Consider the following 12,033-nt stretch of genomic DNA (forward strand, 5'->3'; position numbering starts at 1 on the left):
GAGAATTTCTGAGCACCTCCCAAATTAAGCCTAGAAAGTAAATTGCTCCATCAACATTTTTATAATAAAGTCATTACAATATTCATTAAATTGACCTTTCTCTAATATTTGTAAAGATTTTTTAACTTTGTATAATTAATTTAGATTGTATAAACTAATTCGTAATGATCTTAATAATTAAACTTTTTCTCTTTACTACTAACAGCATGTTACTATGAATACTGTAAAAAGCAGTTTGTATTTCCAAGCATAAGGGTGATACAGACATCGCTGAAGAGAGTTCTGTTTAAAACAAACTTTAATGGATTGGGTACTATTTTTTCTTTTAAAAAGTTTAAGAAGAAAAGCAAAAATTTCTATATTATAATACTGAATGTTTCCTTTAAACATTTAAATAGTGTTACTTTTAATAACTGGGAAAGAGTAAAAGAATTTAATAAATATAAACAGAGTTCCCTAAAAGAAATTACAAATATTTTGTGCAAAAATTTAAATATTTTAAAATGTCTCTTAAAAACATCACCTAGATTTTTAAACTAACTACAACATATAGAATAATAAAACTTCTGGGAATGATTCCATATGATTTAGATAGTTTTTCTTAAATAATAATGGCTATTTTTTTTCTTTTTTTGGTACCAGGGATTGAACTCAGGACCTTCCGCTTGTCAGGCAGGCAGTAGCACCACTGAGCTAAATCCCCAGCCCCAGTGGTTACTTTTATTAGTAATAATCTCAAGGGCTCATGTCCTTTAGGAGAAAAAATAGTTTATATTACAAGCTTTCAACTCAAATGGACATAAAAGAATGTTCTACTTTTAAGATCTATTAAAACTAACCTTAAAAAGGGTAAAAGAGGAAATACGAGCAGGTTCATTTTATTTGAAATTGTGAGTTACCATTATAATTTATAGTTTGAATTTAAAAAGCACATATGAGGCTAAGAACTTAAGGTACATATTTTGACAAAGACTAAGCAAACATCTTTACAAGAACCCTGGGATATCAAGAAGAGGTGTTTCTAGCTAACACTGAAAACAAACCCGGGAGAGTCTTGTGTGCCCTAAATTCACCCAGGACCTTTAACTGAGGAGCTCACGGACACACTTTTTAACTGAGGAGCTCACGGACACTCTTTTTATTAGAGATAAAAAATAACTCTTTCCAAAAGCAGAAGTGCTTTCTGCAGAGGCATTCACGTGTCTTCTAGGGGTTTCACCCTAGTGAGGCAGAGTAAAGAGTGAGATCTGCAAACCCTGGGCTCAGGCAGCGTGGAGCGCGGTGGCCCTGGAGTGTGTCCCCCATGAGCCTCCTCTCTGGCCCTCGGAGAAAGGCTGTCATCATTGGGTCCCAAGATGGGGTCCCCTTCACATCTCAGCAGCCTGTCCACAGCCCCTTCCTCACCCAGGTGGCCTTTATGCCCTTCCTCTGAGGGAGCCTAAGCAGCCATGGCTCCTTCCTCCCTAGGCAGCTCAGGTAAGAACAGAGGCTGCTTCCCCTCATCTTCAGGCTCTGGAGCCCCTGCATGGGCAGGACCCCATGGCCTAAGTGCTGGAAACAGAGATATGGGAGAGTGGAGGCGCCTCAGACTGGAAATCCCAATACATGGCTCCTCTGTCCTCTTGGGTTCTGCAGAGCCAGGCGCAGCCCCCAGACAGCTGCATCCTGACAGGCACACTACCCTCCTGTCTGACCATCAGACGCCCAAGCCAGGGAGATCCTGTAAGTGCTTACCTTGGGGTCTGGGGCAAATATTAGCTTGCTAAATCAGTAAGTTAATAAAAGTACCTGCCAAGAGGGGAGCAGGTAGAGAGCAGATGCTTAATCTGGTCCTGAAAAATGAATAAATGGGTTTGGGGGACAGTGTTCACAGCTGGGAACAGACAAAGGGAGGAAGACTAGGCCGGTGACAGGTGACACAGATCAGGAGGGTCTGCAGACCCTGCTGTAACTGACCTTCACCCTAAGGCTGCAGGGAGGCACTGCTGGGCCCCTTAGGCACATAAGGAACAGAGGGGAAGCAGAAGGTCAAGGTCTAGCCTCAGCCTGTGGCCCCCCACAATATACCTCAGCTTCTCTCGGGCCAGCATGTTGGACAATCCAAAGTCAACTAAAAACGAGTGAGGCCAGCCTCAGGGTTCAGTAGGTCTGGGTCATTATGAAGAATTCCTGAGCATCCAAAATCCCTGTCACTGAAGAGCTGTGAGCTTAGAGTCCCTACTGGCTCCAAGCTGGGCTTATCGGGGGGCATTTTTTGTTTTGTTTTAAAAACAATGAAGTAGTGAGACAGTGTTCAAACTCAATGACATTTGTTATCTTATTTGGAGAAAACATTCATGAAAGTCTTCGTCTTCAAATTAATTAAATTGATGATAGGCTCATATCTTCCTTTCTCAAGCAAGAGATTAAAAATATTTAAAAACACACTTCAACAGCAAATCACCTTGACAAGCATAAAGTTGTGAAGTTGGGAAGAAACATCATGAAATCTCCTGGAATGAGAATGACCGGGAGGGAGTCAAACCCATTTTGAAAGCTGGCTAAAGAATTTATAGCTTATTTCAGCCAAATGAGTTCAGGATGTAATACGAACAAAATTCAAATCTGTGGTATTTTTCAAGGTACACACGGTGTATTCATTTCTAGGAAAAAAGAAAATGGAATTTACTTCTTGTAAATTACAACAGGGAGGGAAAGGATGGGAAAAAGATCCAATAATAAGAGCTGTCCGTAGTACACCCTATTTGTCTGGTTAATTCTGCAACTTCAGACAAATTACTTCTGTGTGCTTTAGTCTGATGATGGGCCAGAGCAAAGAAGCAGACTGTATCTGCAGGGAAAATGTGTGAGATTTTCTGTGGCAGGTGTTACGTTTGATTTTTCATTTCTAGCCTGGAAAAAAATACAGAGAAGCCCCTCTGAGCTGCTAAAAAGTAAGACTCTCACTCAGTCGCTGGCCCTGTGAGCCTGGAGACCCACACAGCCAGCATCAGAGCAGACACACATCGGGCCACAGAGCTGGGAAGATCAGGGCCACCTTCAGATCTGGGGGCTGCCCCAGGAAGCCCAGCTCCCGTCTATGCCCTCCCTTCCTGTTCCCAGTTTACCTTTCAAGATGGGTCACAGACACACACACACACATACACACTCTGGCCAGCACCGTGCAGGTCAGTGTTTATGAAAATAGTTCTCCGCCCTGCCTTACTCATCCACCATGGGCTGTGGGCTGTTCCCTGCCAGAGAGGTAGAGAGACAACAGGCCTATGATACAAATCACCATCATTGTCACTGGCACATTTTCTCTCCTCTCCAAACAGGTTTCAGAAAACTCACACAGTGGGGTTGAGGGTGCCAGTGTGTTCACAGTGTTCTGTAGACTGTGCTCGTATTTCAACCCTATGGATTTATTTTGCAGCCCTGGGCTCCAGCTGTCTGCATCCAACTGATCAATCCTCAGGAAAGCCACTGACAGGAGCAACTCCCCACTTTAGCCCCAAATTGAGGCATTTGCCTAGCAGACAACTGGCGTGGTTAAGGACTTACGCGCCTTTCTACATGTGCTTACGAGTCCACTTCCAGCATCAGACTATGGATTCCCTCATGGTGGTCTTTACGCACATTTAAATTGGTCTGATGCTGGCAAACACGTAACAGGCACTCAGCAAACATGTGCCCCATGACTAAAGACTACTGATAGAAGTTGGGGCCACCACGGACTCATAAACAGGGAAATCTTTTTTGCGGGGAGGAGGGTAATCCTCTGAAATACAGTATTCGCAACATTAATTTAAGGTCAAAGTCCGCAGTCCCTGAATATCCAAAAGGATCTGCTAAGGACCCCGCAGAGAGATGCTGCTCATCAGGGCATGAGTAACTTTCCTGCAGGGCTCTAATTCTCCTCATGGCTGTTGCTACTACTACTTTTCACATGGCCATACGACCTTCTTGTCTAGGGTGAAAATGGCATCTTTCACTTACTAGAATTCAGCTTTATTTGGAACATTTGACTTATTAAAATACCCAATACATGATTATTAATGTTGCAAACAAGGAAATCAAAGTACTTTAATCACCTGAAACCCACCACTGTTCCACCTGATGGCCAGAATCCACCAGCCTCTCAGGAGGGTCTGTTCTGGCTGCACTGGACGAACCAGAGAGCACAGAGCCACTGGTCAGCTCATCCTCTGGCCAAGGCCTCCCAAAGACCACCCTGTAGTACGGCAACTCAGTCTGCAAGAGTAAAGAGATTTTAACTCATGTTCACACCTCTTTGGAGATGAGAACTACTGCCCCACACTGGAATCCTTCCTGCTGCCAATTTCTGGATCATCTACAAACAGCAGAAACTGCATCAGCACCCATGCCAGAGTGACTGCCTTATTCTGCGAGACATCTTCCTCGGGGCTGCAAATTCCTCCAGATCTCCACACACCACCTGCTTCATCTCCATCATCTTCACGCTTCCTACACTGCCTCTGTATGTTTTAAGAAGTTTTTGCAGCCCAGCACCCTAACTTGTCTACAGGACATGTATCTGGGAACCTCTATGTAGGCAAATCTGATTCTGTAGTTTACAGTATTATAAACTTAGCATGCACAGTGCCTTCATGTTCACCGATGCTCTCCAGGAGGAAGATTATTCAGCCTACTCTCGAGGTAGGAAACTGACCTCACCCCAAGCACTCCAGCTGAGAAACCAAAAGGACTATTTTGAAGCCATTATGGGCAATGCCAAGCTACAGCAAGAACAAAAGAACTTGGAAGCTGGGGACAGTAATTCTGTTCATGCTCTGCACAAAAGTACCTTCTCTCCTCCCCGCAGGATGCTGTGCTGAACCCAGAGCTGCCTCATGCCCATCTGGCCCTCTCTGATGGGCCTATGTGCATTTTAACAGCTGTTCCTGCTTTCTCCTCTGTCTGGCCATAGCTGGCCTGCCTGGCACAGCTCCTGTAGGGGGTCTCTCTTTGTTATGGTCTGAATGGGCTGTCCCTTCAGCTCATGCAGGGGTTTCATTCTTGGAGGCTGTTTTAAGGGTATTAGGCATGTAGAAATTGAATTTGATTCAGATGGACTCCTTGGGAAGTGATCAGTCCTGATTAGGTCATGGGGTGACGCTCCCTGCTTGAATCGTGGTAGCTTTATTAGGAGGGGAGAAAGATCCCAAAGACAGCAAGATACACTGCATCCCCACTATGATATACACAGCCAGGGGCAGCCTCCATCATGCCATTTGGACATCCAGCACCTAAACAGTCATCTGCATATACCTTTTTTCTTTATAAAGTAGCCTGTCCCTGTCATTTTGTTACAGTATCAAAAATAGACTAATATACTCTGCCTGGCTACTGCTCTCACCAGGCATCTGGTGGCAGCACCTGTCTTTTGCTGCTCCACTTCGCCCGGCAGGTGTCATCTTCCTGCCCATTTCAGTGCAAATGATCTCTATGCTTCCTGACATACTCCGGCTGACACAGGAGCAACATGACTCTACCGCAGCAGAGGCAGCAATGTGGATTCTAAAGGGCCGGCCCTCTGACCCAGGCGAGCCAGCAGGAGCCTGCTCCAGGACACCGTGACTGGGTCCTGTCTGCACAGGGTCGTTACAGTCTTCCTCTTAGGCTTCTGACTTTGGGCCAACTGCTTTTCCTAAGGCCACTGAAGATATAGAACATTTAAAATGTGTAAATGCAGACAAACACCTGTCTAAGGCAGTTTTTTTTTCTTTCCATCTGGCAAATGAGAGCAGGATCAATCACTCAGTAGCTGGAGAAAAAGAAGCCTTGAATTTCTACTACAATATTAAACACAACAGACCACTTATATGACTCCAACAGGACCTGGTATGTGAACCATGTGACAGAAAAGCCAGGCTCAGCTTTGGCCCATCTTGTGGCAGGGAGAGTAAGAAAATCTGAAGCTGGTTCTGAGGCTCAGATGCAGCTGTTGCACCCCTTGCTGATCGGACATTTAACCAGGGTCCTGATTTAGGTCCAAAGAATGTGACCTAGGCCATCGGTGTGGACACAGCTCACTTCTCAAATGTCGTCTCGGAGCCTGCATTTCCCCCGGTCCTGCTGTCAACGAGACGAGCTGAATCGGGACAGAAAGTGGCTCAGGCTGAGGACCGCAGCAGCGCACTGCCCAGCCTCACACTACAGGGCTCAAGGCCGTGATGCCACATCCTCGCGTTCACAAGCTCTAAAGTTTACCCATAAGTGCACAGAGTGAATTTTAAAAGGGGAAACGAATGAAGAAACTACACTCCTTTGGAGGTGAGAGACCTGCGTGTCCCACATCTCCACAGCCAAGCTAGACGGTGCTTTTTCCCAGGCCAAACGCTTTCTGCCAAGACACGCTGCTGGACGTGGCAGTGAGTAGAGCACCGTGAGCAGATGAGAATCTGCATCGTCATGAGCTGATGTTCTAGGTTTCTGATCTGGAATTCATGGTTTTGTTTTTAATTAGCAGTCTAAACCCACTCGCAAATACTGCTTCCTGGCGTGAGTGCTTCTCATCTCAGGAGAGCATGTGACTGCTCCGCAGGGCTGAACGGGGTGGGCTGCTTTACTTGATGAAGAATATACTGATTCAGTGGTTTGTTTAGGTATGTATTAAATGTTTACATAACATAAAAGCAAACAATGTATAGAAGGCACCTTCTTGGAAAATAGCAGTCAAGTGTAGATAAAACAAAAACAAAGAAAAACAAAAACCCAAACCAGCCTCCATTTTATTGAGGAGTGGAGGGGAAGAAGTAAATTACACAGATGTTGCTAAGTTAGTCTCTTCCTGGTTAGAATGAAACTATTAAAGCAATTTGTGGAGACATGCGAAGTCAGAAACGAACTTTCTTCATCTCTACTTTTTGTTCTGAGCAAAAGCAGAGAAGACACTGGAATGCTATGTGGTTTTTAAAAAGCATCCGACTAGAGAGACAGAAAGGGGTGGTAGAATGGGTACGGTAAGCTATAAAATATTCTGTATGTGCCCAGAATGAGACAGGCTGAGCAGCCAAAGTACAGCCCAGAGACAGCGAGAATAAAAGAGGCGGGGAGAAAATCAAGCCTGCCCTGTGCTCCTCTGGCCTCTGGAAGCTTGAGCTGGTCTTCCTAGGGACGAGCGTATTCCTGTCATCAGAGATGAAAACCTGAGGGTTTCCAGAGCTGTGGCACGAACGGAAGCTGCGCCAGGCAGGGGAAGCCAGGGTACTCAGACTGAGGCCGGAGTGTCAGGAAAGACGCTGCCCTTCACTGCCTTCTGCTGCCGTAGCAGACACAGACAGGTGGGGGCTTGACCCTGACACTGGAAGCCAGCCGGCAACATTCTGCTCCTGCAGGAGTACAGAAATCCTCGCTGGAGCCTCTGACAGAGGAACCACTGATAAACTGTGCAAACGAACACAAGCACAAACATCCCTTAGCCCATAAGGAGGCAATGGGACATGTGGCGTGTGATGTGCATCTTTTGTCAGGCATTTTGACTGCACGGACTTGGGGAAGGGTTTCGGGGGGGGGGCTACTACTCTCCCACCACCATGTGCGCAGTGACTGAAACAGGAGAAGACAGAAGGTATTGGACAGATGCTGTTTACTGAGGTGTAGATCAGTACTGCACCTGAGAGGGTGTGAAGGGAAGACAATGATCATTTTGACATACGAAATAAAATATTGTGATGTCATTGCTCCTTCTTAGTAAGGAAAGCAACAAAACAACAACCGCTTTGCAGTAGCCATAGATAAGCAGAGAATAAGCTAACTGGACAGCTAAAGGGGGAAAAAGGCTTCCTAATTTTAAATTACACACACTCTTACAACCTGTTACTGCTCTAAGTGTCCCTCTTTCTTTAATAGATGCTTATTAAATGCTTCCTGTGAACCATATATGCATGGCTTTTTGGGAATGTAACACTGACATCACTGCTTTTGGAGCACATCTGTAACAGTACTCACTCAGGCATTCACAAGAGCAGAGGATGTGGAAAATCAAAGGAACCATGCTGATGCCTGTGTTCACCTGTGCCAAGATGGAAGAGAGCCAAAGGAGGTCAGGAAAAAGGGGAGCAAGGGGAAGTACTCCAGGAACCCCAGCAGGAAGGTCTGTCCCAAGGAAGGAGGGCCAGGAGTTCTTAGAGAAGTAAAAAAGAAAAGATCCATCTTGCACCAACACTGCATCACAGTGCTGCCCACCTCATGGTCACCAGGAAGCAGAGAGAGTCAGGAAGTTGCTAGGGTACTGACATCCCTGCCTCTCACACTTCCACATGGCCTCATCACTTCCTGCTAAGCCCCTCCTCCTCCTCCTCCTCCTCCTAAGTGATCCAGGGCTCCACGGATGCCACAGAGTGGTAACCAAGCCTTTACTACATGGGCCTTCCCAAGATACTCCAGCCTGTTGCAGCCACAGAATCCTGGGTCCAAAAGCAGTAAGAGGACTCCGGGAAAGACCAAAATGGAGCTCAATACACAGGAAAAGTCAGGTGGGAATGGAGTTTCAATGAAGGGGAGGAAACAGAACAAGAGTAAAGCAGGTGCACAGACATGAACAGCTCTGCCTGTGGTCCTCCTCCTCTGACCACCAGCTCTAGAACCCCGTCAAGGAGATGCTCTCCTCTGCCGGGAAGCTGTAGACCTCTTTGGGTTATGAAACAGATAAGATGTTTTACTTCTACACATAGCAAGTCACACTCATCAAAAGGCATGATTAATCTACCCACATGAACTGTTAATGTAAGACAGATCACTTATATTGTCTGATATTAAAAAGGAGAAGGATCCATAAGATGCATATTGTTCCACTCATTTCATGGAAATCCAAACACCTTAAGCAGCATTTCCTAAAGACAAAGATTTAGCATACTTTAACAAGCAAATATAGACAGAGATGTGTCTGGCTTACTCTAGCTTGGTCTGTATGAAACTGATAAGGAGTTTAATAAACCTTGGAAGCAGCCTACATCAAGAGATGAATGGATAAAGAAAATATGGTACACGTAATGCAATGGAGTAGCACTCAGCTATTAAAAAGGATAAAATGAAGTCATCTGTAGGTGAATAAACACACCTGAAACCATAACGCTATGTGAAATCAGATACAGAGGTGAAATACTGCATGGTTTCTCTTAAACAAGATATTCAAATAATAAATACTTTAGGAGCACAGTAAAAGAAAAGAGGAAACAGGGAGGTAGAGGTAGATATTATGGAGATGGGAAGGGAATCTCCAGATTGGGGAGGTGGAAGGGAGGAAGAGGGGAAGCGAGAGGGTCAAGATGCTTATATATCACAAACTCAGACTAACTTTCAAAAAGACAAAAATGAAAGAACCAAAAAGGATTTCTAAACATTGACACTTATTTGGGCGAACTTCTCAAGGTGCTCCTACTAAAGTGGCTTTGATGCTCATCCATCGAGCTCAGCCACAACTGAAACATCTCCTCCAGGCAAAGTGGGTTGCCCTTCACTGGACAGAACCCACTGTCCTGCTTAACCACATGATGGCACAGTCCTGGAAGAGGCTGCGGAGGTGGGGGAAGGCCTTTTCACAGAGGTCTGGCACAGCCGCACACACTAGATGGAGGCACAGCTGCCCGCTGAGCTGACGGGGCGAATGTAGCGCACTAACAGAGTGGTAAGGACGGAGACGAAGGCCCTGTGTTCTACAGTGCTATCAAACAATGCAGCGAACACACCCTATTTCCTCACCTCGAAGCATGGAAGGGCCACATCCCACCAAATGACAATGACCTAGGTCTCTGAAGAGTACACAGCAAGAGGAAGTGTCATACAACATCAGCTCTGACATACGAGAAAGAGAAGAGCCCCACCCAATAATCCCTCGGTAGAAATTATGTGTTTCCTGGGAAGTGCTCACAAGACAGTAGGCGAAATATGTGTTAGAAAAAGCCAAAAGCCACTGTGTTTCTCCACATTGCACTGCGAGCACTGGCACTGCATTCATCTCAGTGACAATGGCACTGGCCTCGGGAGGGCCTCAATTTATAATGAGCAGGAAACTAAGGTTCTTTGGCCAAAGTTACCCAAATCCAAAGGAACTGCGATGCACTGGAAGAGAGAATTTCCAAGGCGGTGCCAGGGAGGCTGACATTAATAAACGTTTTTCCCAATTACCTTTTAATGCCCAACGCCAGAGTCCTGGGTTACAAGTAGACAGAGCCAACGTGGCCACTGAAAGTTGCCAAATTCTTTCATAAATAGTGGTGGCCTCTGCCAGTTAGAGTCAGATGGAGTACAAAAATGACAAGTCTCCATGAAACTGTCAAACGTGCAACCATTTATTAGCAGTCATACACAGCCCACAGAGTCCCTCCTCTTCGCTCCAGCTCTCCCCCAGAACCCGCTGTGACAGAAGCCCTGGGAGGAGCTCAGGACAGGGACCAAGCAGGAATACCTCACTTTCCAGCACAGCTCAGAGTATTCTGCCAAATCAAATTCTTAAAATCAACAGTTCAGGAGGTGAAGATATAATGCGTTATTTACTCCAGCTAAAAGAAAAGTACATGTGGAAAGATACATATGGCGCCACAGTGGTCTCACTTTGGACCTGCCATTCGGTGCACTATGAATCAGCAACTGTAGGCAACACCCAGCTCCCTAGACTTGACCTGCATGCAGGGCGCCTCCCTCCCCCATCCCACCCGGACTCTCAATGGTAACAGATGCTGTGTACGACACACACACATTTCTAATGACAGCCCGCACAGAAGTCCATGAAGTGGACCCGAGGGCTGATCTTTCACACAGAATTGGCTTCCAAAGAACCCCTTCCCCGGCAGGACTGTTAAAGGAGCATAAGGAAATGCTTTCGCTGATGCTGCTGCTGTGACTGATGTTGTTTTTGAAGCTATGAAGAAGGCAAGCAGGACTGTCTACCCACTGCCCAGCCACGGATTCTCCAAGTCCACATGCCCAGCCACCCTCACACTCCGTGAAGCCTATTACAAGAACACTGACCCACAAGGAACCCCCAGGAGGACTTTCTACATTTTGCTGATCTAAGAATGACCCCTGCCTAGGTACTTCTTGGGAAATTCACAAGGTTTAGGGCAGAGTACAGGCTCTGTGGAATCTTATGGGAAGGAAATGTGCTTGACAAATTTAGATCTCATGTTTCTGAAAATACATTTTACCACAAAATACTCATTTGCAATAGCCTGGCTTGTTGCCTGGTACAATGCTGTAGTATATTTGAGAAAAACTGCTATAAACTGCTCCAGTAGAATTGTTACAAGAATTTCACCATAGGAGTTTCCATAACCTGTTCTAAAAAGTCCTTGCACTGTCTGACCCACAAGTTTTTACTGCATCTCAAGTGGAGCTTTCACTCCACGGTGAGATGCAATGCCTGTTGTTCTATTCTTGGGGGAGGTGGACACAGCTGGTCACCATCTTCTACTGAGCCCCCGTAGTCCTTGCTCCAGCCAAAAGCGCTGAGAGCAGGAAGGTTTCCTGGCCAGTGAGTCAGATTTAGATCATGTCTGGGATTGCAAGGATGATTCTCCCCAAGGTGAGAAGCATGAAATGCAGGTGGAAAGGAAACCAGGCTCTTCAAGGCAGTCACTGGCTCTCCTGCTGTCTTCATTCTCCAGACTTAGCATGTCTGAAACCAGTGAGTGGCTAACTGATGAAATCCCTACACCTTATCTAGTTGTTTTCCTCTCGAAATGAACCATCCTGAACTTATATATTTCCTACAAATATATTAAGGTCATTCTCACTTTAATCACATTTTAATACATGAGGTACCAGCTGCAATGGGTCATGGTTCTCAGACTCCTGGCCTTCGCCTACCTGTGACACAGGTAACAAAACTTAACTACACAGCAGCCCCTCCAACTCATATGCCTTGTCAAAGCACATGTGAAAACCCTCCGCTGTGGTTCTCTTAAAAAAAATAGGTCACTGATTACTCATTCAACAAACAGATTTTCTTTTTTTTAATTCACTAAGTTTATTGGTACATTTTAGGAATACATTATGATCCCACTCATCATTGGGAATTTGTACTGGTAC

General features: G+C 45.5%; 1 protein-coding gene across 2 annotated transcripts in view; it reads right to left on the minus strand.

The window, feature by feature from the left end:
* Tmtc1 (transmembrane O-mannosyltransferase targeting cadherins 1) overlaps positions 1-12,033 on the minus strand; it is a 215,788-nt gene that overhangs the window by 90,478 nt on the left and 113,277 nt on the right. The gene's annotated exons all lie outside the window — the stretch shown is intronic.

This window comes from Fukomys damarensis, unplaced genomic scaffold (genome assembly GCF_012274545.1).
Source record: "Fukomys damarensis isolate Sample0158 unplaced genomic scaffold, DMR_v1.0_HiC HiC_scaffold_15, whole genome shotgun sequence".
Taxonomy (NCBI): domain Eukaryota; kingdom Metazoa; phylum Chordata; class Mammalia; order Rodentia; family Bathyergidae; genus Fukomys; species Fukomys damarensis.